Source organism: Mauremys reevesii, linkage group 2, assembly GCF_016161935.1.
Source record: "Mauremys reevesii isolate NIE-2019 linkage group 2, ASM1616193v1, whole genome shotgun sequence".
NCBI lineage: Eukaryota > Metazoa > Chordata > Testudines > Geoemydidae > Mauremys > Mauremys reevesii.
In genome coordinates this window covers 152613751-152639777 of record NC_052624.1, presented here as the reverse complement: position 1 = coordinate 152639777, position 26027 = coordinate 152613751, and the positions used below count along the sequence as shown (strand labels likewise).

At 45.5% G+C, this 26027-nt stretch overlaps 2 long non-coding RNA genes across 5 annotated transcripts in view; one reads left to right on the top strand and one right to left on the bottom strand.

Annotated features, from left to right (window-relative positions):
• Window positions 1–26027, bottom strand: part of LOC120396769 — a 432090-nt gene that overhangs the window by 164953 nt on the left and 241110 nt on the right. The window lies entirely within an intron of this gene.
• On the top strand, window positions 6794–25226 carry LOC120396771. The gene is made up of 3 exons (XR_005593359.1): window positions 6794–6850; window positions 13632–13810; window positions 25189–25226. It is a non-coding gene; the product is annotated as an uncharacterized LOC120396771 (long non-coding RNA).

Genomic DNA, 26027 nt, shown 5'->3' with positions numbered 1-26027 from the left:
AGTGGGGAAAAAAGTGAGTGTTGGAAACCACAAACTGTATGCAAAATGAGTAAGCTAATTTAAAACAAAATCGTCATGGACGCCTAATATTGCGGCATCCACAATTTCCACAATATTGCAAATGAAGTAGGACCTTAATTGAGAGGTTTTGGTCAAAGCGGAGTTGGATGACTAAGGCCTGGTCTACACTAGGACTTTAATTCGAATTTAGCAGCGTTAATTCGAATTAACCGTGCACCCGTCCACACCACGAAGCTATTTAATTCGACATAGAGGACTCTTTAGTTCGACTTCTGTACTCCTCCCCGACGAGGGGAGTAGCGCTAAATTCGACATGGCTATGTCGAATTAGGCTAGGTGTGGATGCAAATCGACCTTAGTAGCTCCGGGAGCTATCCCACAGTGCACCACTCTGTTGACGCTCTGGACAGCAGTCCGAGCTTGGATGCTCTGACCAGCCACACAGGAAATGCCCCGGGAAAATTTGAATTCCTTTTCCTGTCTGGCCAGTTTGAATCTCATTTCCTGTGTGGACGTTGTGGCGAGCTCAGCAGCACTGGCAACGATGCAGAGCTCTCCAGCAGAGGAGTCCAGGGAATCTCAGAGTAGAAAGAGGGCCCCAGCATGGACTGACCAGGAAGTCTTGGATCTCATTGCTGTGTGGGGCAATGAGACTGTGCTTTCGGAGCTGCGCTCCAACAAACGGAATGCAAAGACCTACGAGAAGGTCTCCAAAGCCATGGCACTCAGAGGATACAGCCGGGATACAACGCAGTGCAGCGTGAAAGTCAAGGAGCTGAGACAAGGCTACTAAAAAATCAAAGCGGCAAACGGACGCTCCGGAGCCCAGCCCCAGACATGCCACTTCTACGAGGCACTGCATGCCATTCTCGGTGGGTCTGCCACCACTGCCCCACCAGTGTGTGTGGACTCTGACGATGGGATAGTGTCGACGGCCGGTTCCTCGGCGATGTTCGCAGACGGGAAAGATGAGGAAGGAGATGAGGAGGGGGGGAGCAGTCGACAGCACTTACAACGCTGATTTTCCAGACAGCCAGGATCTCTTCATCACCCTCACTGAGATCCCCTACCAACCCTCCCCAGCCATTACCCCGGACCCTGAATCAGAGGAAGGATCAGTCTGTAAGTGCTTTAAACATGTTAACATTTATTTTTAATGGAGCAGGAATAGTTACTAGTTGAAAAGAAGGTCAATATATATGGGGATAGAACAGAAATCCTCTTGGGAGATCTCCGAGAAGCTCTCCTGGAGGTAACCGAAAAGCCTCTGCATGAGGTTCCTGGGGAGAGCTGCCTTATTGGGTGCTCCAAAGTAGCACACTTTTCCGCGCCAGGCTTTCATCTGGTACTCTGGGACCATTGCCTCAACGAGCATGGCAGCAAAGGCCCCTGGTTTGTGCTCGCTTTCACGCAGCATGCGCTCTCTATCTCTTTCTGTGACCCTCCTCAGGGTGATCTCGTTCGGAGACTCCTGCATTTAATTAGAGTAATTTGTGTACTATTCGTATTGGGAGTGCTTCACTGTTCCTTTGCATAACAAGAAGTGTCACTTTACAGCCACGTGGTGGAGGCTGCAGAGTGGCAGCATACAGGGATCTTTCCCATGGTACAGACGCGAAGGGGTGGAACAGGGGCAGAGTTTATGCTTTCAGGATTGCCTGCAGCAAGAGGACAGTGGTATACATTCACTTTTAACCAGCAAAAAGTCTTTGGCTTACCATGCCTGGCTGCTCCACGGATTCTGCTATCCTGCCCCACTTGTCTGATCTGCAGTGCAATCCCCCAGGCAATGAAAGCGAATTCAGAAAATTCGAACTTTCCCTGAGTGAGTGCGCATGAGATAGGTGCTGTGCATGGTCTTGTTCACAGAGACTGACTAGACTATGTTTCTTCTTTGCAAAAATGTATCTTTGTAAGGAATTCACTCCCTTTTTCCCATCACACAGCTGCAACTGTATCCCGACCTGCTCCAGCATGCCCCTCACAGAGGCTGGCGCAGATTAGGCGGCGCAAGAAAAAGACACGGGACGAGATGTTCGCTGAACTTATGGGCTGCTCCCGAGCCGAGGCGGCCCAGCAGAGCCAGTGGAGGGAGAACCTCTCTCAGCAGCAGCGCTCACACAGCGAACGGGAGGACAGATGGCGTCTGGAGGACCAGCAGGCGACTCAAATGCTGCTTGGGCTAATGAGGGAGCAAACGGACACGCTAAGGCGCCTTGTGGATGTTCTGCAGGACCGCAGGCAGGAGGACAGAGCCCCCCTGCACTGTATCTGCAACCGCCCTCCCCCGCCACAAAGTCCAATACTCCCCTCACTCAAAATAACAAGAAGGAGGTGCGCCAAGGGCCGTGAACACTGTCATTCCACCCCAGCAGAGTGCTCAAGTACCAAAAAGCTCTCATTCACTAAATTTTGACAAGTCCTTCCCTTTCTGGGTCACCCAAGCCCAAATCCCAGTTTCATCCCCTAACTGTGTAGTTGACTATTAAAAATAGTTTGCTTTTCATTACTGTTTCCGTCATGTTTCTTTACAGAAGACTTTGTGTGAAGGGGGTGAGGGGTTTGGTAATTGCATAGGACAGTCACCATTACCAGGGTACAGACACGGGGGCAGGATCTACAGCAGGTCACACACACAGTGCAGTCACTAGGCACCCTGGTCAGTCTGGGAGGTGTTTTTCATGTTCTGTGCATAGGCGGCAGGTGCCCTGCTCCAGCTATATTTGGAGCTGGGTCTCTCCCCCGGCCCTGCCTGGATCGGGCCCTGGCCCCCACGGGTCTCCCCCCGCCCCGCCGCGCTGCGTCCCTGCCTGACAGTAGAGTGGCTCCCCACAGAAATGCTGTCTGCTGCCCCAGGGTCCTAGCGCCTGCCATACAAAAATGGCAAGGCAGGCTGCCCTTACCCTGCCCTTCCACCATAGCCCAGAGCCTCTCCAATGCCCCAAACCCTCAGCCCCAGCCAGAGCCCTCATCCCCCTACACCTCCTCCCCCTTCCCACACACTCCTCACCCCTTCCTATGCCCCCACCCCCAGCCCAGAGCCTGCACCCCTCACCCCTTCCTGCACACCCACCTGTAACCGTCCTCCCCCCCCAGTCCTCCCCCGCCACAAGGCCACATAGCCCCTGCACACAGAGTCCCGAAAAGGAGGGATGGCAGGCTCCGTTGAAACAACCAGTCCGGCACTGCAGACCGCTCTAGGAGCAGGAGCCTGTCATTCCTCGAGTGTAGAAGCGGTCTGTACATCACTGCACACCCTACCCACCACAGTCTGCATCCCTGTTTCAACCCTTTAACACAAATTCATTAGTAAAGAAAACGTTGTTAATTAACAATGTTCCATTAACTTTATTTTTAAACATGTGTTGGAAGGGGGGAAACCTGGAGAACGGGGTATGTAACCCCAGATCGAAGTCAACAGTCACTGAAACAGGCTCAGGTTCAGCTTCTCTGTAAGTCAAGTGGACAGTCATAGGTTACCCTGCTCTCCGAGGAACCTAGCTTTCAAAGCCTCTCGGATGCACAGCGCTTCCCGCTGGGCTCTTCTAATTGCACAGGTGTCTGGCTGAGCGTAATCAGCAGTCAGGCGATTTGCCTCAATCTCCCACCCCGCCATAAAGGTCTCCCCCTTGCTCTCACAGAGATTGTGGAGCACACAGCAAGCTGCAATAACAATGTGGATATTGGTTTCGCTGAGATCCGAGCGAGTCAGTAAGCTCCTCCATCTCCCCTTGAGACGTCCGAAAGCACACTCCACCACCACCATTCTGCACTTGCTCAGCCGGTAGTTGAAGAGTTCATTGTCACTGTCCAAGGCGCCTGTATAGGGCTTCATGAGCCAGGGCATTAGCGGGTAGGCTGGGTACCCGAGGATCACTGTAGGCATCTGCACATCCCCAACAGTTATTTTGTGGTCCGGGAAGAAACTACCTTCCTGCAGGTGTCTAAACAGACAAGAGTTCCTGAAAACACGCGCGTCATGAATCTTGCCCGGCCACCCGACGTAGATGTTGGTAAAACATCCCCTATGGTCCACCAGTGCTTGCAGCACCATTGAAAAGTAGCCCTTTCGGTTAATATACTGGCTGGCCTGGTGGGCCGGTCCCAGGATAGGGATGTGAGTCCCATCTATAGCCCCACCGCAGTTTGGGAATCCCATCGCGGCGAAGCCATCTATGGTGACCTGGACGTTTCCCAGGGTCACTACCTTTGAGAGCAGTAGCTCAACGATCGTGTGGGCTATTTGCATCACAGCAAGCCCCACGGTAGATTTGCCCACGTCAAAGTGGTTTGCTACTGACCGGTAGCTGTCTGGCGTGGCAAGTTTCCAGAGGGCAAGGGCCACTCGCTTCTGCACACTCAGGGCTGCTCGCATCCGGGTGTCCTTGCGCTTCAGGGCAGGGGACAGCAAGTCACACAGTTCAAGGAAAGTGCCCTTACACATGCGGAAGTTTCGCAGCCACTGTGATTCATCCCAGACCTGCAGCACTATGCGGTCCCACCAGTCCGTGCTTGTTTCCCGGGCCCAGAATCGCCGTTCCATAGCGAAATCCCAGAATTCCAATGGGCAGCGGGGAGTGCGGGAACTGTGGGATAGCTTCCCACAGTGCACCGCTTCCAATTTCGACGCTTGCCCCATTAGTGTGGACTCACAAAGTTGAATTAGTGTCCTTAGTGTGGACACACACATTCGACTTTGTAAGGTCGATTCTACAAATTCGAATTAACTTATATCGAACTAATCTGGTAGTGCAGACATACCCTAAGTTTTGGGTCTAAAGTCTTAAGGAACACCCAGGGGCAGGGAGTCTCCCTGTGCTGCCCTCATCCGCAAACACCACCCCCACAGCTCCCATTGGCTGCAAGGGTGGTGCCTGCAGGCAAGGTCAATCTCTTGGTTTGGCTGCAGGAGGGTTGGCAACCTTAGACTGAGACTGAGATCTATTGTCAGACGCGCCACGATCGACCAGTCGATCGCGATCTACCGGTTGGTGACCACTGGACTGGGTAATACTTAGTTCTGCTTTGAATGCAGGGGACTGGACTAGAGGACCTCTCGAGGTCACTTCCAGTCCTATGATTCTATGCTTTTTAAGCATAAGCAAGGAGCCCCCAGCTGTTTTGCCTGGGTTTGCCCTTAAGGATATAAAGACTCTACTTTAGAAGTTTCTATTACCTTTTAAACCTGACACTAACTCATTAGTGCATGTATGCTCACCTGCTTTAACCTTGTCAATAACTATCTTTTTCCTAATCAATAAACCTCCAGTTAGTTTGCTACAGGATTGGTGACAAGCGTTGCCTTTGGTTTGAGATCTGAATACCATTGACCTGGGCTAAGTGACTGGTCCTCTGGGACATGGAGTAACCTGAATATTTGTTGTGATTTTTTTGGTGTAAAGCAACCGTCAATCAAAGTCCAGCTTGCCTGGGTGGGTGGCAAGATAAACTAGGGCACCCAAGGGAACTGTCTGTGACTTCATAATAAGACTGCACTTTAGGAGTTCACACACATTACTGGGTTGGTGAAATCTAATTACAGAACACACAATCAGTTTGGGGTTTTTTGCCTTGGTTCTTGACAGTCTGCCCTGAGCTTGGCACTCGCAGTCAGGAGGAAGTGGGTATTCACCCACGAAAGCTCATGCTGCAAAACGTCTGTTAGTCTATAAGGTGCCACAGGATTCTTTGCTACTTCTCCAGACAACATGACATAATATAGCATTTGTATTGCAAATGCAGCAGGCCCGGTAAGTGCTACTTTTTGCTCAGCAGACCACTCTTGCAGTTGTATCTTCTTACTGTGCTCTGTAGGAGTCTTTACCTTGCACTCGGATTCAACAGCATGCAGTTTGTGGCTGTGAAGGTTAATAATTGACAATGGGCAGCAAACAGTATCTTAGCCCTTTCACTGAAAGTCAGTGATGCTGAACACATAATTGTCCAGTACAGCTATATTTATTTTGCATATATTGCAGAACATTTTCTGGTGCCCAAGATATTATTCTCCTGTGATCGCAGGAGTATCTGAGGCAGATCAGCTTGGAAATGCTTCTTGAGGAAATTGGGTTTTTTCATTCTATTAGGAGCATTCCATTTTTATGATTAAAATCAGAAAACAATGTTCTTTCCAGTTAAAGTGAAATGTGCAAAATATGACTTTTCTATAACTAGGTTTCCAAACACTTATCTAAAGTGCTCTGAAAAGGTATTAATAAATAAGGATGAAAAATGAAAAGTGCATAGTAAAAATGTTTAATAAACTACATTTACCTGAGTATTAGGGTCAACATGCTTTGCAAAAATAATACTTTACATGTCTAAATAGCATCTTTCAGAAACATAAAACAATGCTTTCCTTAGAAAGTTAGGCATCAATTTATCCAATGTACAAAAACAGGTGAACTGAGGCAGAGATGTAGTGACTTGCCCAGGGATCCACAGTTGCCCTGCTTTGAGCAGGGGGTTGGACTAGATGACCTCCTGAGGTCCCTTCCAGTCCTGATATTCTATGATTCTATGATGACAAATTCCTACCGTATTTTCCGGCATATAAGACGACTTTTTAAACTAAAAAACAACCCCCAAAAATCGGGGGTCGTCTTATACGCCGGGTATAAACAGCTTCGGCTGAGCCAATCCTGGGAGGGGTCTCACTGGTGTATTCTATTAATGCATACAAAGCATGCTCGGATTGGCAAAGGTTGTAATAGCCCGCCTCTCTGACTCAGCCAATCCGAGCAGGCTTAATAGATGACACCGCTCCCGTGAACGCTCCGCCCTCCTTCTCCTCCCCGTTCGCGGGAAGCCTGAAAAAAGGAGCGGGCAGGTAAGCCGGGCGTGTGGGGGAGGGGGCGGGACGGCTCCTCCTGGCCCTGGCCGAGCGCCCCAGCCAAGCACCCCCGGCTCGGGCTGGTCCCGCCTGCGCGGCTCGGACCTGGCCCAGCTTGGGCCCCGCGGCTGCGGCTCGGGCCCGGCCAGCGGCTGGCGCGGTCCAGTCCCAGTGTCGGCCGGTCCCGGTGTCGGCCGGTCCGGAGTCGGGCCCAGCGGCTGCGGCTCCGACCCTGGCCCCGGCAGGGGTAAGAGGCCAGGGCCAGGGCTGGGGCGGGGAGGAGGTTGGATCGGGCAGAGGTTCTGGGGAGCAGACAGGGGATGGGGAAGGGGGTTGGGTAGGCGCCGCGTGGGAGTTCCTGAGGTCTGTTGGGATGGTGGTGGATGGAGTCGGGGCAGTCAGGGGACAGGGAGCGAGGCAAGTTTGGCAGGGGGTGGGGTCCTGGGGGGGAGTTAGGGTTGGGGGTCTTGGGAAGGAGTGGTCAGGGGACAAGGAGCAGGGCAGGGGGGGTTATGGGTTGTGGTTTCTGAGGGGGGGGCAGGACTTGGGTGGGGGGTGTACTCACTGGGCGGTTCCCTACCGGGTCTTCGGTCGTAGGTCCTTCAGCCTCAGAAGGGGGGGTAGTCTTATACGGCGAGTATAGGCCAAAACCTATGTTTTAACTGGAAAATTAGGGGGTCGTCTTATACGCCCAGTCGTCTTATACGCCGGAAAATACGGTACTTCTGTCCCAATTCTGCAAAGCTCTTAATTAAGTGCCATTGACATTAATGGAACTTAAGAACATGCTTAATTAAGCACATACTTAAGTAATTTGCTGAATAGGGCTGGACTGCTGAACTGAGGCCTTAAACCCCATTTTCAAGCAATCTTTCAATATATGGATAAATAAGATACGTCTCATGTCCCAGCACGTTAACAACCTAAGACAGATAAGGGCACTGGACATCAGTTTAGGTTTGCAGAGGGGTGAAGAGGATCCTTCTTCTCATCAAGAAGGTACACCTTTCTCGTACCTTACAGCCATTGCTGGGGTCAAGTTAGAACTTGCTCTCCCTTGTTATAGGAGAGTGGGCAGCTGGCAAGGAGTTCTTGATAAGGGCTCCAAGGCTCTGGAATTTGCTCACCCCATTAGTCCAAAATAGCTTGAATTGGGCGACTTTCTGGGATGCTGCAAAAGACTTGTTTGAAAGGGGTTTTGGAGAAGGCTCAGGATGCGGTTCCTGGATGGTGAAGTGGGGCAAGCCACTATCTGACTTCCTGTGGAACTGTTGATTTTAAATCAGTCAGGGCAAGCGATGTGTCTCATTTCTGGCCCATATCCTGCAATGCAATCCAGTGGCCAGCCCTTTGCAATGGAATATTATTGGAGTCTGGTCAGTGACAGTCTGCCTGTAAGCATGGATCTCTTTCATGGATTGCTAGTAAAGTGCTGTGTAGATTTACAGTGCTATGTACATATTTAAAAATAAAATAACAGTTAATCATAATCACTGGCAGAATAGGATGTAGAGCCAGAGAACTTGGATTTCCAGCCTCCTGCACTCATCATTAGCTCAAACTTCCCCCCCCCCGCAGTTTCTCAAAAGATAATAGGCCAGATTTTCAGCTGGTGTAAATTGCCATAGCTCCACTGAGTTTACAGGAGCTACACCACTGTACTGCAGCTGAGAATCTAGCCCACTGTGAACGATCCCTGTAACAGTATGGAATCCAGGAGGGATTCTTTTGAAGTCAATGGGCCTTTTACCAGTTTGATGTGTATGGAGACTCACAGGTTTCCATGAGTCAGGTACCTTGGGGAGTGAAGAGCTTTTCAAGTGACTTTTCAAGTCCACAGGAAATAGATGAAAGTCTACAGGAGAGCAGATGGGTTCTTGCTCGTCCACTTGTTGATTTCAACCTATGCCTGGATAGTATTTGGTTGAAGAATGATTTACTGAGTGAAATGCTATGGCCTGTGATTTGCAGGCGGTCAGACTAAGTCATCATGATGAACTCTTATGCCCTTAGCAACTGAGTTTAAGACAATGAAAATATGCAGTGTCTGTGTCAGCTGCCATCTTGCCATCTTTAGCTAACTGGGGAGCCAAAAGCATGAGTGTCTACAGCTTAAGCTAAAAAGCCAAGCTCCCTAGCTGACAGCTGTAACAGACTCACATCCTCTGTGGATCAGGCACAGAGAAGGATACAACACACACACAGAGCAGTATGTTATATATACATTCTAGAAACCAGGGAAAGTCAGGAATGTATACGATTTTTTTTCCAGTCAGCTGACCAATACCGAATGTATGCCAGATCTCTCACTTAGGGGATCGGCAAAGGATTGTGGGGCCCCAAAGCACAGAGTTGCAGATTGGGGATGCCCTGTTTGGAATTGGGGATGCCTGTTAGATTAAAGCAGAAAAAATAAAAATAAAAATAAAAATAAAAATCTCTGTCTGGAGCCAAGGGAACAGGACTCAGAAGAAGGGAAGGATTTAGTTTTGGAGAAGAGAAAAGAAAGTGGTTGGATTGGAAGGGAAGACAGATTTACAAATTTCAGATAAACTGAAGATAATCTTTGGCAAAGCCCCATGTCTAGTTTGCCAGCATGGTGGAAGAGATATAGAATTGTATATTTTGTCAGGAGGTGCAATATCTGTGATCCAAATGGCAATCTGCAGTCTTTCAATTCAGTCTCTCAGTCTGATCTCTCTTTGGTTAGTACCCCCCTTTTTTTTTTCAAATGATCCTTTTTTGAACAGTTCATTATTATTCCATGGTGGGAGGTAAATTTACAGAAGTGCTCCGTCATTCACTCATTCTTGCTGTCGCATCTCAGCTGGTGCTGGACTCATCAGGGAAATGTTTCCTGCTCTATTTCACATACGGAAACTTCAAACAACCAGCTATATTCCCCTTCCTACCGTTAGTTATGCATGATAGTAATGTACCATGCCTCAGCTGGACACCTCATTACTCTCTCAGTAGTGTGAAGACACAGTTACTTATATGACATCATGCTTGTCATTATGATGCACACCGTGGCCAGTCATAGTGGTAGCAAGCATAGAATTCACATCTCCCTGTTCCAGAAACAGACCTCTACTGGGCAAATTAAAGGAGCACCTGGTTGCAATATAGGGCATATAAACAGTTCTGATTCCATCCAGTAGAAGGCAGTGGAACACATACTAATGCTCCACTTCATTGCAATATGTTCATTAAGGAGTTATTCTAAATTTTTTCAGAATTTAATACATGCATGTGTGTCTGATTCTCAATGCAACAACATTTCATTTGACTCAAAAGCTAATGCAATCACCTGACATCCAGGGTCAGATCCTGCCTCTTCTGTAGATAGTGCGGTGAAGTGGGAGTCAGAAGATGTAGTTTCTATTCCCAGCTCTGCCACTGATTTCCTGTGAGACTTTGATCATGTCACTTCACCTCTCTCTGCCTTCATTTCTGCTTCCTACCCTTTTGTTCATCTCATCTATGGAGACTGTTCGCTCTTTGGGGGCAGATACTGTCTTTTACTTTTTGTTTGTGCTGTGCCCAGCACAATGGAGCCCTAGTCTAGGTTGGGAACTCTCATCTCTCTCATCATAGTAGTAATAGATAGTTGAGTTGAATAGTACTATATTCCACTCCCATTAACTTCAATGGATAAGGCTGTTGGAATCTTGCCTAAATGAACAAGACCAAGTTCTCTGCTCACTTGCACCTGAACAACCTCATTGGTGGTATGGGGCTGTGGTAGTATAAAAGAGGATACAATGAGAATCATGGTAGTGGCTGTTGGCTTTCTCCCCCCGTCAACATTATTCTTTTACTGACTTCTTTCATGAGAAAAAATTTCATTCCCATCGTGCACCGCATGCTCTCATGCTGCTGCTTAATTAGGTTGATTAGAGTCTTGGCTTTGTCATGTTCCCTGTGTTGGGTTTCTGTAGCCACACAGAACATGTGCAAGCAGGCAATTAATTTGAACAGGCATAATTTGAGTTTAGAATAGCCAGGGCAACAGCTCACTTTAATATACTGCTAATAAGTAATCTTAATTACACAACTCGGTGGAACAGTTTGCAGATAATTTAGGTAACTTCAAAATAGAGGTGTTCAGCAGATAATTGGTAATTTATCTTCTGACCTTCTATTGCTTTAGTAAATTACATGTTCTTATTACTTGTCATCCCTGCACTATCCAATCTACTAAAATGTTAGCTACAGAGAGGAAAGGAATTTGATTACAAGAGGTAGCCATGTTTTAGCATCTCTGCCTTCCAAATTCCCTCATCCCCCGTCCCCTTCCACTGCAATAATTGCTTTAATTTTGTTTCAAAACACTTGAAATCTAGCTTTCAAGATAGGTCCAGATTACAATAGTACTAACACATCTCACAAACAATGAATTTATCCTCATGATAACAATAGTTATCACAGGGCTATCCCCGTTTTCTATATAACTGGGAAACTGGAGCACAGAGACACAAAGGGTCAGCTTTTTAGGGACACAGGAAATACCAGATTGGATCACACCGACAGTCCATTTAGTCCAATATCCTATCTCTGACAGCGGCCAGCACCAGCACCAGCTGCTCCACAGTGAAATGCAAGAATCCACTAGTAAGCAGATATAGAGTACTCTGCCCTGCTCACTAGATCTTATCATGACCTCTAATCGTTAGAGATTGGCTTACATCCAAAAGAATGAGGTTTAATATCCCTTCCCAAATGTTTGTTAACAAGAATAATGCTATTTATTTTCCAAAGAGTTCAGCTCCCCGATTTTCAATGGGAGCTTCTGGGTGCTGAGCACTTTGAAAAATTTGGCCAGAAGCAATTTTCCCAGCATCACTCAGAAAGTCTGAGACAGAGAAAGAAACCAAACCCAGATCTCTGGAGTCCCAGTCCAGTGCTTAACCACCAGCCAAAAAGTTTCATCATTGGCATGCTAGCTTTAATTCTCCCTATAGCCTTCTATGCTCCCTGTTACCATAGTATTTGAGCACTTCGCAATCATTAATGTATTTATCCTCACGGCACCTCTCTAAGGGAGGAAAGAGCTATTCTCCCCATTTGACAGATGGGACACTGAGACACAGAGAGACACAAGGTCACACAGGAAACCTGTGGCAGAGCAGAAGCTTCAACTAAGGTCTCCCAAGTTCCATACTAGCACCCTAACTGCTGGGCCACCCTCAGATTTGGCAGATTTGAGATAAAGCCAATTAAAGATTAGACTGTTCTGAGGGGTTAGAATCATAGAATCAAAGAATCAGAGAAGATTAGGGTTGCAAGAGACCTCAAGAGACCATCTAGTCCAACCCCCTGCTCAAAACAGGACCAATCCCAACTAAATCATACCAGCCAGGGCTTTGTCAAGCCGGGTCTTAAAAACCTGTAAGGATGGAGATTCCACCACCTCCCTAGGTAACCCATTCCAGTGCTTCACCACCCTACTAGTGAAATAGTGTTTCCTAATATCCAACCTAGACCTCCCGCGCTGCAACTTGAGACCATTGCTCCTTGTTCTGTCATCTGGCACCACTGAGAACAGTCTAGATCCATCCTCTTTGGAACCCCCTTTCAGGTAGTTGAAAGCTGCTATCAAATCCCCCCTCACTCTTCTCATCTTCAGACTAAACAAGCCCAGTTCCCTCAGCCTCCCCTTGTAAGTCATGTGCCCCATCCCCCTGATCATTTTCATTGTCCTCTGCTGGACTCTCTCCAATTTGTTCACATCCTTTCTGTAGTGTGGGGCCCAAAACTGGACACAGTACTCCAGATGTGGCCTCACCAGTGCTGAATAGCGGGGAGAGCCAGAATATATTGTTGGATGGAAAATCCAAGCGCTTACTCCTCTGCATGATGCTGGCTTGCACAATGACTGATAAAGAGCAAAAATATGAGGCACGTGCCACAAAACCAAACCTAACAGGCAGACTGAAATGACTGGGGTGGAGAGAAGGAGGTCTTTCTTGTTTAACTTGTGTGATGTGTTCTGAAAGCCAAGACTTTGCATTGCCCAGGCATTTATGACTATAAACAAGGGGAAAACAGCAGGCCTGCCTGGGACACAAAGATACGTCTTGGTCTAAAAATGCAAGATGTAGCTGGTAATGAGATACAGATGAGAGGTAAAGGGTACAGTTGAATTTTGATTTAAAAACCAAGCCATTGATGCATAGAAGAGGAATTACTTGGAAGGCAGGTATAGGTAGGAGGCTGTTAAGGCAAAGAGCCTGGAATATGCGTCACACAACAAAGGCTGAGATAGTGCAATATCAAAACAACCATTTTAAAAGGCTATCTTTTCTTCCCATCTCAGGTTGTAGTCTTTTATTCTGTCTCATTTTAGTGGCCATCAATACACCTGTCTCTTTCTATCTCAGCTGGATTTGGTTGACAGAGGCCCAACTGGAGAGAAGCCCAGATGCATATTTTTCCCTGTCTGATCTGTAAGAAAAGAAATCCTCATCGGACAACACTACTTCCGCTGCCGCCGCCCCCCCCCCTTTCTTTTAAACTTTCAAGAAATTCACAAGAAAGGTCTAATCAGCTGGAAAAAAAATACAGCCTCAAAATCTCAGAGCTCTACAAACAGTCTGTCGGGGCAACCTTGGTGTGATTATCTAACCCAGTAAGCATAATACATAAAAGAGTTCTGAGCTGCCTTTAATTAGCTAATAATACTGAACAGTCAGATAACAGGGCAATAAACCGTACAGGTTGATTTATTAGCAGTTTATGTGAAACCTTTGGTATGACTGTGCCATTTGTTTGCCAGGAAAAGAAGCTGCAGTGATGCCGTTACAGAAAAGGGCAGCTTGGCTTAAGAGAGAGGGACGGACAACGTGGCATTTAAAACAAACACACTCAGAGAAAGATTCTCGGAGTTGCTGCAAAGTTCCAACTCTGGTGGCACGTGTTCAGAAAGAGGTTATTTTGAGGCTTGGGCCACAAAAGGTACAGAACCATATAACACAGCATCACCATACTACTCTCGACTCTCTTCTGAAGACTCTTTTTCTTCCTGGAATAAAATTATAGCGTGGCCAGCACCAGCAATAACTGGTGCATTAATTAAAGCCCCAACCCCTGGAGGCATGGGATCAGGTGAGGATCTCAGCTTTCCTTTAAAAAAGGGAAGTTTCTAGCCCTCATTTTGCAAAGAGAAGCCTGAAGATGTGACCAGAGTGCACCCTAAAGGCTCAAACCTCCCCCACCCCAAAAAAAACCCACCCCAAAAGGCAAATACAAAGACCCAGCAGGTTTTTCTTAACCTCATGATTTTTGAAGCCTGCTTCATGACTTTAGAATGGTTGGGGTTGGCAACAGTGCTGTACAATATTTAGCACAGAATGGGGCCCTAACCTTGATTAGGGCCTCTGGGTGTTACCCTAATCTAAATAATAGCTCAAAACAATATCCTAACTTCAGTGAGCTATACCAATTTACTGAGAAATTTACTAGAAATACTCCCCACTGCCATCCAATCCCCTCTGATACCATTTGCCCATGTGACTGAAAGTAGCACTTTCCCCCAAACGTGTTCCATGTAGGGTTATTCAGGTACAGTAGATCCCAACTTGGAATCACAATAAGGAGATGAAGGTAGAATTTATCAATAACATAGTGGCGAACATTCATATTCACACACAAAGCTAGTTAAATGGAAATTAAAAGGAACAGCCACAAGAGTTAAATGCCTTCAAGCTGCATGGAAACTTTTTAAAAACACCATAATGGAGGCTCAGATTAAATGTATGCCCCAAATTAAAAAAAAAACACATAGTAAAAGAACCAAAAAAAAAAATGCCACCACGGCTAAACAACAAAGTAAAAGAAGCCATTCAAGGCAAAAAGAATCCTTTAAAAATTGGAAGTCAAAATCCACTGAGGAAAATAGAAGGGAACAAACTCTGACAAGTCAAGTGTAAAAATATAATTAGATGAACCCCAAAAGAATCTGAAAAAACAACTGCTACAAGACACAAACCCAGTATTTTTAGAAGTATATCAGAAGCAGGAACCCTGCCAAACAATCAGTGGGACCACTGGACAATTGAGGTGCTAAAAGCACTCAAAGAAGACAAGGCCATTGTGGAGAAGCAAAATGAATTCTTTACATTGGTCTTCACTGCAAAGACTGTAAGGGAGAGTCCCTCACCTGAAATGTTCTTTTGAGGAACTGTCCCAGATTGAGGTGTCAATAGAGACGGCTTTGGAACAAATTGATAAATCAAAGTTATAAGTCACCAGGACCGGATGGTACTCACCCAAGAATTCTGAAGGAACTCACGTACGAAATTCCAGAATTGTTAACTGTGGCATGTAACCTATCACTTAAATCAGTTTCTGTTTAAAAAAAAATGGATCACATTAGCTAAAGAAAAAGGCTCCAGACATGATCCTGGCAATTAGAGGCTAGTAAAAGCCTAACTTCAGCCCCCGGCAAACTGGTTGAAATTATAGTACAGAATAGAATTACTAAATGAACATGAATTGTTGGAAAAGAACTAACATAGGTTTTGTAAAGAGAAATCACGCCTCACCAATCTATTAGAATTCTTTGAGGCGGGCAACAAAATGTGGATAAGAGTGATCCAGTGGTTATAGTGTACTTGGACTTTCAGAAAGCCTTTGACAAGGTCCCTCATCAAAGGCTTTTAAGCAAAGTAAATAGTCTTGGGACAAGAGGGAAGGTTCTCTCATGGACTAGTAACTGGTTAAAAGACAGGAAACAAAGGTTAGGAATAAATGGTCAGTTTTCAGAATAGAGAGAGATAAATAGCGGTATCCCCCAGGGATCTGTACTGGGACCATGCTGTTCAACATATTCATAAGTGATCTGGAAAAAGGGATAAACAGTGTGGTGACAAAATTTGCAAATGATAAAAAATTACTCCAGATAGATTCCACTGTGAATAAGATTCCACTGTGAATAAATATTTAAAAAGTCATTGGGCGAGAGAGAGAATGAAAATGACTCCATAGTCCAGGGGTTAGAGCATTCACCTGAGAAGTAGAAGACACTGTTCAAATCCTCTCCCCTCCTCTAGCAGAGATGGGGAATTGAATCTGAGTCTCCTACACCCCACCCGAGTGTTTTAACTGATGGACAAAAAGTTATAAGGCAGGTACCGCCATCTCCCATGATATTTTGTACAGAGCAAGTTAAGCACCTAACTCACTCCAGCAACAAATGCCTTCAGCGCCTAAACCATCTGACTCCTGGTTAGTAAGTAGAGGTAGGTACCTGCCTGCATTTAGATGCCTATCTCCAAGAGATGGGTCAAGCTTAGGACACACCCGTCATTGGCATCTCCTGTTGGCTAGCTTAGGTGGCCCCCCGTCTAGCATGCTGGCTTTGTGGATTGCAGTCTAAGGTCATGTCTCCCCCTGTTGATTGTACGGGGAGCATAGACGCTTACCTTGTTTTTGTGGATTACAATGTTGTTCCTGTGATTTTCTAAGTGCCTAAAAATTAGGTGCCGTGATGTTCAGCATTGCAACGGCTAAGTTCATTTGTGGATCCCACCCTTGGCTTTCATCTCTCTGTGACTCAGTTCTCCCATTTGTAAAATAGAGCTAACAATCCTTCCTTTGTCTTGTCGCCTTTCCCAGGTGGGGATTGTCTCTTACTCTGTTTGTACAGCACCTAGCACAATGGGGCTCTGTATTTTCTTTGAGGCCTCGAGATGCTGCTTGAATACAAATAATAAGAAAGGGCCCATTGTTAGCAATTGGCAAATGAGGGACTGCAGCAATTAGGATTTCATGATCCTAACCCCAGGGTTTTTAATGAACACACCAGATTCCGCAACCACCAAGAATTTCATTTCCCAATTTTCAGCCTCTTTCAGTAGCTGCTAATACATGTGCAAGTTCTAATTACCAGGAACATGCACTGACTAAATCCCCTCATTTTCTACTTTGACCTTTATATCACTTGACAACATTTAAAACAAAATATTTTTAATCAGAGATGCTTAAGAACCAGCCTTGTTATACTTCAGGAATCCCCCCCCCCACACACACACATAATCAGAGCGGTCATTAATTTTAAACAGAGCTAATTGCTGTCTTTTGGCCTTTTTAAACCCATCTCACCCATCTGTACCAGCAAAACCTGAACATGAGTAAAATAGACTGAGTTTTGATAAGACCTGGGGCAGGGAGGGTAATATGCTTGATTCTTCCAGGCTAGTGAAGGGGTTGTGTAAATTACACCATCTGGACCTTTAGAATCTCAGGGTGGATTCACCCAGAACAAGAACCGGCAGTGTTACAGCAGCAGTGGGGCTATCCTCCATTAGGAATCCAGTTGGAACTACTTTGTTGTGCTCCGGATTCCATAAGACTCCCAACCAAGGAGGCTGGGATAGAATGAATCAGTGCAACCCCCTAGATATCCTAACCATACCTTTCACCAGCCAGTACTGACCATTTTGGATGCTCCTCTACAAGCCCCAGTGGCAGAGAGAAGTTTGCAGTCACAATGTGGTCTACACCCTGGAATCCTTCATAGACTCAGGAGGGAATCTGAACCTGAGAAGTTTATTATTGAATGATCATTTCTCCATGGAAAGGAACATGTCAAAAATAATGATACCACAGAGAGCTGGATGCCAACCCGTGACAAGCAGGGGCGGCTCCAGGCACCAGCACACCAAGCGCGTGCCTGGGGCGGCAAACCACAGGGGGCGCTCTGCCAGTCGCTGCGAGGGCGGCAGGCAGATTGCCTTCGGCGGCATGCCTGCAGGGGGTCTGCTGGTCCCGCAGCTTCAGCGGACCTCCCACAGGCGTGCCACCAAAGCCACGGGACCGGGGACCTCCCACAGGCAAGCCGCCAAAGGCAGCCTGCCTGCCGTACTTGGGGCGGCAAAATACCTAGAACCGCCCCGGTGACAAGGGGCCAGAAATATCAAATTTCTGTTTTTCTTAGACAAGGATCACATCCCTAGAGATGGGGGTCCCAACTAAAATCAATTGGACTTGTGTACATGCTGAATTCATACATTTTTAAGACCAGAAGGGACCATTAGATCATCTATTCTGACTTTCTGCCCATAGAATGGAGGCCAGGGTTTGACTGAAAAAGACCTGATCCATGACCTTTGCCCCCAAAATCAAACCAAACCTCAATGTAACCTTTACTGTGCTCTGAAAAAGCCCCCCTAACCCTTTCTTTTTCATTTTTGGGTAGAGGTGGCAACCTCAAAATCTTGTGATAATGCTTGGTTCTTGTTAAATTTCCAACCCAGTTTTGCAGAGTGGTGGAGAGGCAATCTGATCATTCAGATCAGCCAAGGACAGCCTTATGTATGTCGCCAAACTCAACCTTCATGCCTTTTGCAGTTTGCCCAGCATGGCCTAGTCCCAAGCAATGACCTCTGGCAGGGAACTGACATTCTAAGCATATCTTAAAACATCTACTTCTGCTGCTATTCAGGAAGAAATAGTTACTACTATGTAACAGCCTCACTATATAGCCCAGATTAATTTTAAGTTTCTATATGCTAAGATGAAATTCTCCTGTCAGTTACACCAATGCACTTTTCACATCTTTCATTATAGCACCTATTTGCTAAATAAACTACTAAGGCCTGATTCTCCATTAGCCTGCACTTTAAACAGTCATTTACACCAATGCAAAATGTTGCTATTCTGACATTGGAGCTGTTTACATTCACTTTGCTTTGCTATAAAATGGTTACACACAAGGTGCAAGACCCTTTGAAATTATAAATAAAAAAACAGATACCCTGCTTTCAGTTATACCAGTTTATATAACAGGAGAATTATACCAATAACTAGAACTCATGTGAGATCCAAATCAAGTCCAGTATTTTTCAGATGAAATGTAAAACCAAGGCCCCGATTTCTTGTGGTTCTCAAAATTCCTGTGGCACTGTTTGCTTCAGTTGGCTGGGGGCTCATTTAAAACGTTGGGTGTTAATTCAAAATACAAATAAACGTAATTAAATTCTATTTACACAATACCCTGTAGCCATTTCAGTTGGTTGGAGAATTCTTCCTCGTTTTCCACCTCTTGAACTACGTAGTATGTAGCTGTTACCGTGTTTCACCCCAGGGACTCAGCTTTACCACAAGCCTCATGGGTGACCTTGGCCAGGTCAGAGCGCTGCTCTGTGCCTCAGTTTCCCCTTCTGTAAAATGGAGATAAGATTCCACCCTCCTTTGTAAAGTGTCTTGAGATCTACTATGGAAAGTGCTAAAGATGACCTAGGTAGTACCATGATCTCTGAACTTACTGAGGTTCGGCTCAGACATTTTGCCCCTACACTGATGCAGGCCTGAAATCTATTCAGCACTTTTAGTTCAGATTAAAAGAATTCTGATTTGTTGAGCCACCATAAAACAAAATTAGCAGTTTAGAAAAAGATTAATAATAATAATAATAAAGCAAGTCAAGAGGCTGAGTTATCACAGCTTTATTACAGAGCTTTCTCCAGTTCCCATCCAGCAAACCAAGAGCAGCAATGCAACTTATCACCCTGTAATTTTCCTCATAGGGCACATTTGCAAAAAATTATTATTTAGAAATAAGATGATACTTTTCCTCTCTCTCTCCACACCCTTCCTGCCTCCATCTTGATTTACAAGGTGGAATTATAATACGGTGCTTGGAGTTTTAGATCTTGAGCCTCTGATTTACATAAGCTGCTGGTGAATTTTAAATGCTTGGTTTTGATTTAGAAATCATTACTACATATGTCGTATTTATCTTGAATATTCAACTGTGTCACCCATTGATGCAAACTGGATTTAAGGGATTCAAAGTGCAATTACATAGACTACAACATATTTACAAATCATCCATATATATAGTATTTTCCCCTTCACCAGGCTTTTTGATTATGAGACCAGCTACCATATAAAGAGCTGCTCTGTGATGTTTTCCTCCCCAACCCCCACCCTATTAGCTCTGCATCTGTGTGTAAAATTCAGCTTTAAGTCCTGTTCCCAGCTCCCCAGGTGCCACCTTTGCCGGCTGCTACCATCCAAGGCAGAGATGCCTGGAACTCGGCATGGAACTGGTGCCACACAGCTGCAAACCTTGGCTAAGTAACCTCATCTTTCATCTGCTGAAATACGGTTTGTTTGGGTTTCCCCCCATCTCAGTGGGCCTCAACAAGACTAAATGTTAAATGAAATCACGGAAGATTGGCCGCCATTAAAATTAATGGGAGAAAACCCACCCTGACCTCCAAATTTGTATAAGTAAAGTAGGAGGAGAGGAAGAAGGCAAGAGTCCTTTATCACAACACAGCAAGAAGAACTGGAGATGGTTATGTTCTACATTGTTTTCCACTTATGTTCTCTCTTTCATTTCTTTAAAAGCCAAGGAGCACGCTGTTTGATATACAAGTAGAGCTAGGCAGGAGCCAGATTTTCCATTTTGCCAGAAATGATGTGATTTTAGAGTTTTTTCCATTCCAAAATGGAACCAATATAGTCAAAATTTCCTATGAAACAAAATTCCTAAAAAAATAAAATTCATTTTAGGTCAAAGTGTTTGGTTCCGGAAAAAAAACCAACCCTGAAACACTTTGCTCCCATCTCGAGCTTTTTAAGCTTCATAAAACCCAATTAGTTTCATTCTAAAAAGCTGCTTCAGGAGGAAAAATCAAAACATTCCATTCCAGAAGGGTTGAAATGGAACAGTTTGACATTAATGCTTCATTTCTTTTTCTAAAAAAAGAAACTTCATCAAAACCAATAGGTTTTTCCAACATTTTGGTTTTAACAAAAAACAGCATTTTTAATCAAAAACTAATTTCAGTGAACATTTTCTGACCAGTTCGCAAATAGCGTAGCTGAAGTTGCGTATCTTAGTTTGAACCCCGCCGCTGGTGTAGCCCAGGCCTCTGTAATCCACTGTCTCCTATTACTATTTAACAGGCATAAAGGCCACAACCAGGGAAGGCCCCGATGTGCTGCTAAACACTGTACAAACACAGAATAAGGGACAGTCCTTGTCCCCAAGAAGTTTTCAGTCTAAAAAACAGAACATAGCAGGCACATGAGGGTTGAAAGTAGGGAGACTGGGTAACAAATAAACATGATGTGGTGTGTGGACAGATCGTAGCTGGTCAGCAGCAGTGATCACAGTTCTCCATTGGCCTAGCTATTTTCAGGTTAGTTTACTCTATGCATTACGGTACAGGTGAGTTTCGAGTGGAGACTGGAAGGAGGACAAGGTGAAGTCTTCATGGATTTTGACTCAGGGCCGCCCAGAGGATTCTGGGGGCCCGGGGTCTTGGGCAGCGGGGGGCCCCGCTTCGGTGGCAAGTCGGCGGCGGGGGGTCCTTCCGTTCCGGGACCCGCCGCCAAAGTGCCCCAAAGACCCACGGTGGGCACCCCCCACCACCGAATTACCGCCAAAGAGGGACCTGCCGCCGAAGTGCAGCCCCCACCGCGGGTCTTTGGGGCACTTTGGCGGCGGGTCCTGGAACGGAAGGACCGCCCCCCCTGCCCAATTACTGCCGAAGATCTGGCTGCACTCCGGCAGCGGGTCCCACTTCGGCGGTAATTCGGCAGCAGGGGGGTCCTTCTGCCCCGGAGTGGAAGGACCCCCGGCCAGCGAAGACTGGGAGCGAAGAAGCTCCGGGGGCCCGGGCCCCACGAAAGTTTTCCGGGGCCCCCGGAGCAAGTGAAGGCCCCCGCTCCAGGGCCCCCGAAAAACTCTCACGGGGGCCCCTGCTGGACCCGGGGCCTGGGGCAAATTGCCCCACTTGCCTCCCCCCCCCCCCCGGGCGGCCCTGTTTTGACTTGGAGCTTTCCCCATTTGTGAGTGGAGGTTAGCAGCCCAGAGCCAGGGACTGAATTGTGACTCTTAGTCCCAACTTGGCCCTTTGTTTCATGGGGGGGAGCAAACTGCACTGATCCTTTTCCTGGCACGGCTCATTTCCCCTGCCACATCAGCTCAACTGCACTGGCCAGCAGACTCAAAGCTGCACCCATGCCCTGCCTCTGCACCCTCCTGAATGACTTCTAGGACCCTTTGATCACAGCAAGCAAAGCCTTTCACAAATCAGTTTTCACACTCTCCAAGCGGAACTAATATTCATCTTAACTTCTAAGTAAAGAATTGCTCTGTGCTGATAAAGCACCTGTGTTTTTCTACTTGGTGGCAACAAAACTGATGTCCCTTAGCTACCTTCTAGAGGTATTAATTAATGTTTAATTAATTAATGTACATAGGGTGCTTTACGATTCCCAGATGAAAGGCAGTCCAGAGGGGGTAGGCAGTATTCAGTGAAATTCACTCTTGTGCAGAGGGTCAGCAACAGGCTTATGCACCATTTAAATGCTATTTTGAAATTCATCCTTGTTCTTGCTCCTCTGCACGAGAGTCAATGTCACCCTATTAGTACTATTTAAAAAAACAACAAGAAGCAGCGTAGTCATTTGCAGTTATTTACAAGCTACGCAGGTAGCATATCTTGAGCTCCCTGCACTTTTTAGACTTCTTAAGTTGTATTAGAACTTCATATACAGTGTGGTCCTCTGACAGTCACTTGTTCAGGAGATAAGGATTAATCTGAATCAAATCTCAACTAGAATTGAATTAGCCTCTCCTACTTCTGCCCTGACAGTACACCAAGAACACTGGGTGGGAGAATGACATTTCCTTTAATTAACAACAATTGAAACAGTGAAACAAACTGGCAGCTCCCTACTATCTATTTTAGGTACTAATATGGCCCCCATTTATTATATTATCTGAGCACCTCACAATCTTTAATGCATTTGCCCTCAACACTCCTGTGAGGCAAGGAAGAGCTATTATCTCCATAAAGAGACGTAGGATATGCTTACACTGCAAAAAAAAAGAAGGAAGAAAAAGAAAAAAAAGAAACACTCTGCAGCAGCAAGTCTCAGTGGCCAGGTCAACTAACTTGGGCTCATTCTACAGAGCTAAAAATAGCCATGTATATGTTCCCATTTGGCCTGGAGCCTGGGCTCTGAGATCTTCTTTTGGTTTCAGAGCTCCAGCCCCAACAGAAAGTTCTACACTGCTTATTTTAGCCCCATAGCATGAGCCTGCAAGCCCGTTTGTTTACCTAGCCTCTGAGATTTAGTGTCACACTTCTTTTTCTGCAGTGCAAATATACCCTAAGGGACTTGCCCAGTGTCAGAAAAAGACAGTGCCAGAGCAAAGGATTTAACCCAGGTCTCCCATGTTCCAGGATAAAATCCTATCCACTGGCTCACCCTTCCTCTGACTGTGATCTCTTCATTCCCTAGAGAAGGCATCAATAATTTTTACACTCCCGTGTTTGAAAAGGGGAGTGGGAGCTTTACAGATTCCAGCAGGCACAGAAAGCAATTGCCTTCTTACACAGGTCCAAGCCACAACATTCTAATTCAGATACTGAATCCCCTCAACATTCCAAGGCACATAGACGTGGGGTTCTGGTTTGACGCACTGGCTGCGGCCAAAAGCACTAATGTGATCCTGGGATCCGCAAACAGGGAAATCTCAAGAAGAAGTGAAGAGGTTATTTTACCTCTGTATTTGGCACTGATGCAACCACAGCTGGAATACTCCCAGTTCTGTTGTCCACAATTTAAGAAAGATGTTGATAAATTGGAGAGGGTTCAGAGAAGAATCATGAGAATGATTAAAGGATTAGAAAACCTGCCTTCTAGTGATAGACTCAAGGAACTCAATCTATTTCACTTACCAATGAGAAAGTTAAGGGGTGACTAGATCACAATTTATAAGTACTTACATGGGGAACAAATATTTGATAATGGGCTTTTCAATCTAGCAGAGAAAGGTATAACGTGATCCAATGACTGCAAGTTGAGGTTAAATAAACTCAGACTGGAAATAAAGTGTAATTTAAGAGAGAGAGTAATTAATGATTGGAATAATTTAGCATGGGTCATGGTGAATTCTGCATCGCTAGCAATTTTAAAATCAAGAGTTGATGCTTTTCTAAGGCCTGGTCTACACTAGAGGGTGGGGTCGATGTAAGATACACAACTTCAGCTATGGGAATAGTGTAGCTGAAGTCGACGTATCTTATTTCGACTTACCTCCCGTCCTCACGGTGCAGGATCGATGGCCACGGCTCCCCCGTCAACTCTGCTACCGCTGCTCGCCCTGGTGGAGTTCCAGAGTTGACAGGAGCACATTCGGGGAATCAATATATCATGTCTAGATGAGACGCGATATATCGATCCCCAATATATCGATCACTACCCTCCGATCTGGCAGGTAGTCTGGACGTACCCTAAAGGATCTGCTCTAGGAATTATTTTGGGGAAGTTCTGTGGCCTGACTAGCTAATTGCAATGGTCCCTTCTGGCCTTGAAATTTATGAAAAAAAAATAGGGGATGTTTGTAATATTTGGATCTGGCTCTAGGTTCATAGTTTGAAACTCTGCTAGAAGTTATGGGGTATTCAGACATGGGATACTGATTGGAGCCCAGAAGAATCATGTCCTAGTCTACTATTCTCTCCATTGGCTCCCCTGTTCATTTCGGGATCTCAAGTTCAAGCTAGAGAAGACAAGTGATGGTGGTAGGCTCTGCCTGGTGTAACTTTCGTCAAGTCATGTCACTTCTATGTGCTTCTAATTCCCATCCTGCCCAGTGTCTGCCTTGTGTTGTTACACTGTTAAGATTTTCAGGGCAGGGACTCTCTCTTACTAGATGTTAGTTTATAGTGCTCAGCACAATGGGAACCAGATATCATCTGGGGACTCTAGGTTCTACTGTAATACAAATAGAAACATGGGACCATAGGAATTGCTAGGATCAGACTGGAGCAGACCTGTGGTGCATCTTGTCCAGTATCCTGTATAATAAATTCATTAATAGTTTCAAGACCCTCAGATTCTTCTTGTATGGTCCGTACCCCTGTAGTTAGAAGACTGCACTCCAAAACCTGTGGAGCTCTGTTTAGGATACGATACATCACACTGTAAGTTGTTAACTTTGGTTTAGCACAATAAACACCAAGGAATAGACACACTTGGCATGTGAGCCAAGGCCATTACTAGCAAACAAACTCCCAGTCTGCAGTCGATAATTGTTTCCAGAATCAGGCCCAAAGGCATAACCATGGAAGCAGCAATTAAAAGGTGGTTAATTAAAAGTCATTATAAAATGGTTAGTTAATTTTATACATTACTCAGCTATGACTTAAGTCTCCTGAATGCAGGAAAGACGGCTGTAATAGCAATCAGCGACAGCTGGGTTAGATATAGTTATATTTGAGTATCAGAGGGGTAGCTGTGTTAGTCTGGATCTGTAAAAGCAGCAAAGAGTTATATTTGACTTCCCCGGTTTTCTTTTAAAGGGAAAGCTGAAGCCAAGTCTCTAAGCAACCAATCCTGGGAGGACAGGTAAGCAAACAGTCTAATTAGCACCAGACTAATGTACCGGAAAGATATCTATGCATCACAAGCCTCTGCAGGTGGAATCAATATTGCTCAGATGTTTTTGATTGCCTAGGTAAAGAAAGAGGTTGTGCTTCATTGCTACAAAGAGAACAAGCAAATTCTCCATTCCAGGAGTGGGAAGCCTTTGCTTGCAGAACAGAAGGTTATGAATAGAGCTGGTCTGAAATATTTTTCCCGTCAGAAAATGCCAAATGGTTGAAAGGAAAACATGTTGCAGTAATTGTGTTGATTTATATAAAACTTCATTTCAATTACATTTCAATGAGGAAAAAAATGGAATGGAACATTTCCATTTCAAAATGACTTTTTATTTCAATTTTTTAAATTTGATATTATAATATAAAATGAAACAGTTAAACAGCATAAAATGGTTTGGTTTTATTGAAACAAAATGCTTCGATTGACTCAAAATGCTTAAATTTTTCAGAATTTTGTTTCACAGAAAATTTCAACATTTGGGTTTTGGTCCGTTTCAGAATGGAAAAAATGTGATACTGGGGAATTTCACATTGTCTGGAAAAATCCAGTCCCCTGGCCAGCTCTATCCTCTGTGCTGCACATGTGCGAAACCCACAGCTATGCCAACGGTCAGCATGAGCTGTATCCACCACTTCTGAGGGATTAAATGGTTCATAAACCTTGTGCCGGACTTCTGTATAATGGGCAAATTACACTATATGGGCTGCTTGATGCCCATTGTATCTGCGCACATACAGCTTCAGATGGTAGCTGGGTC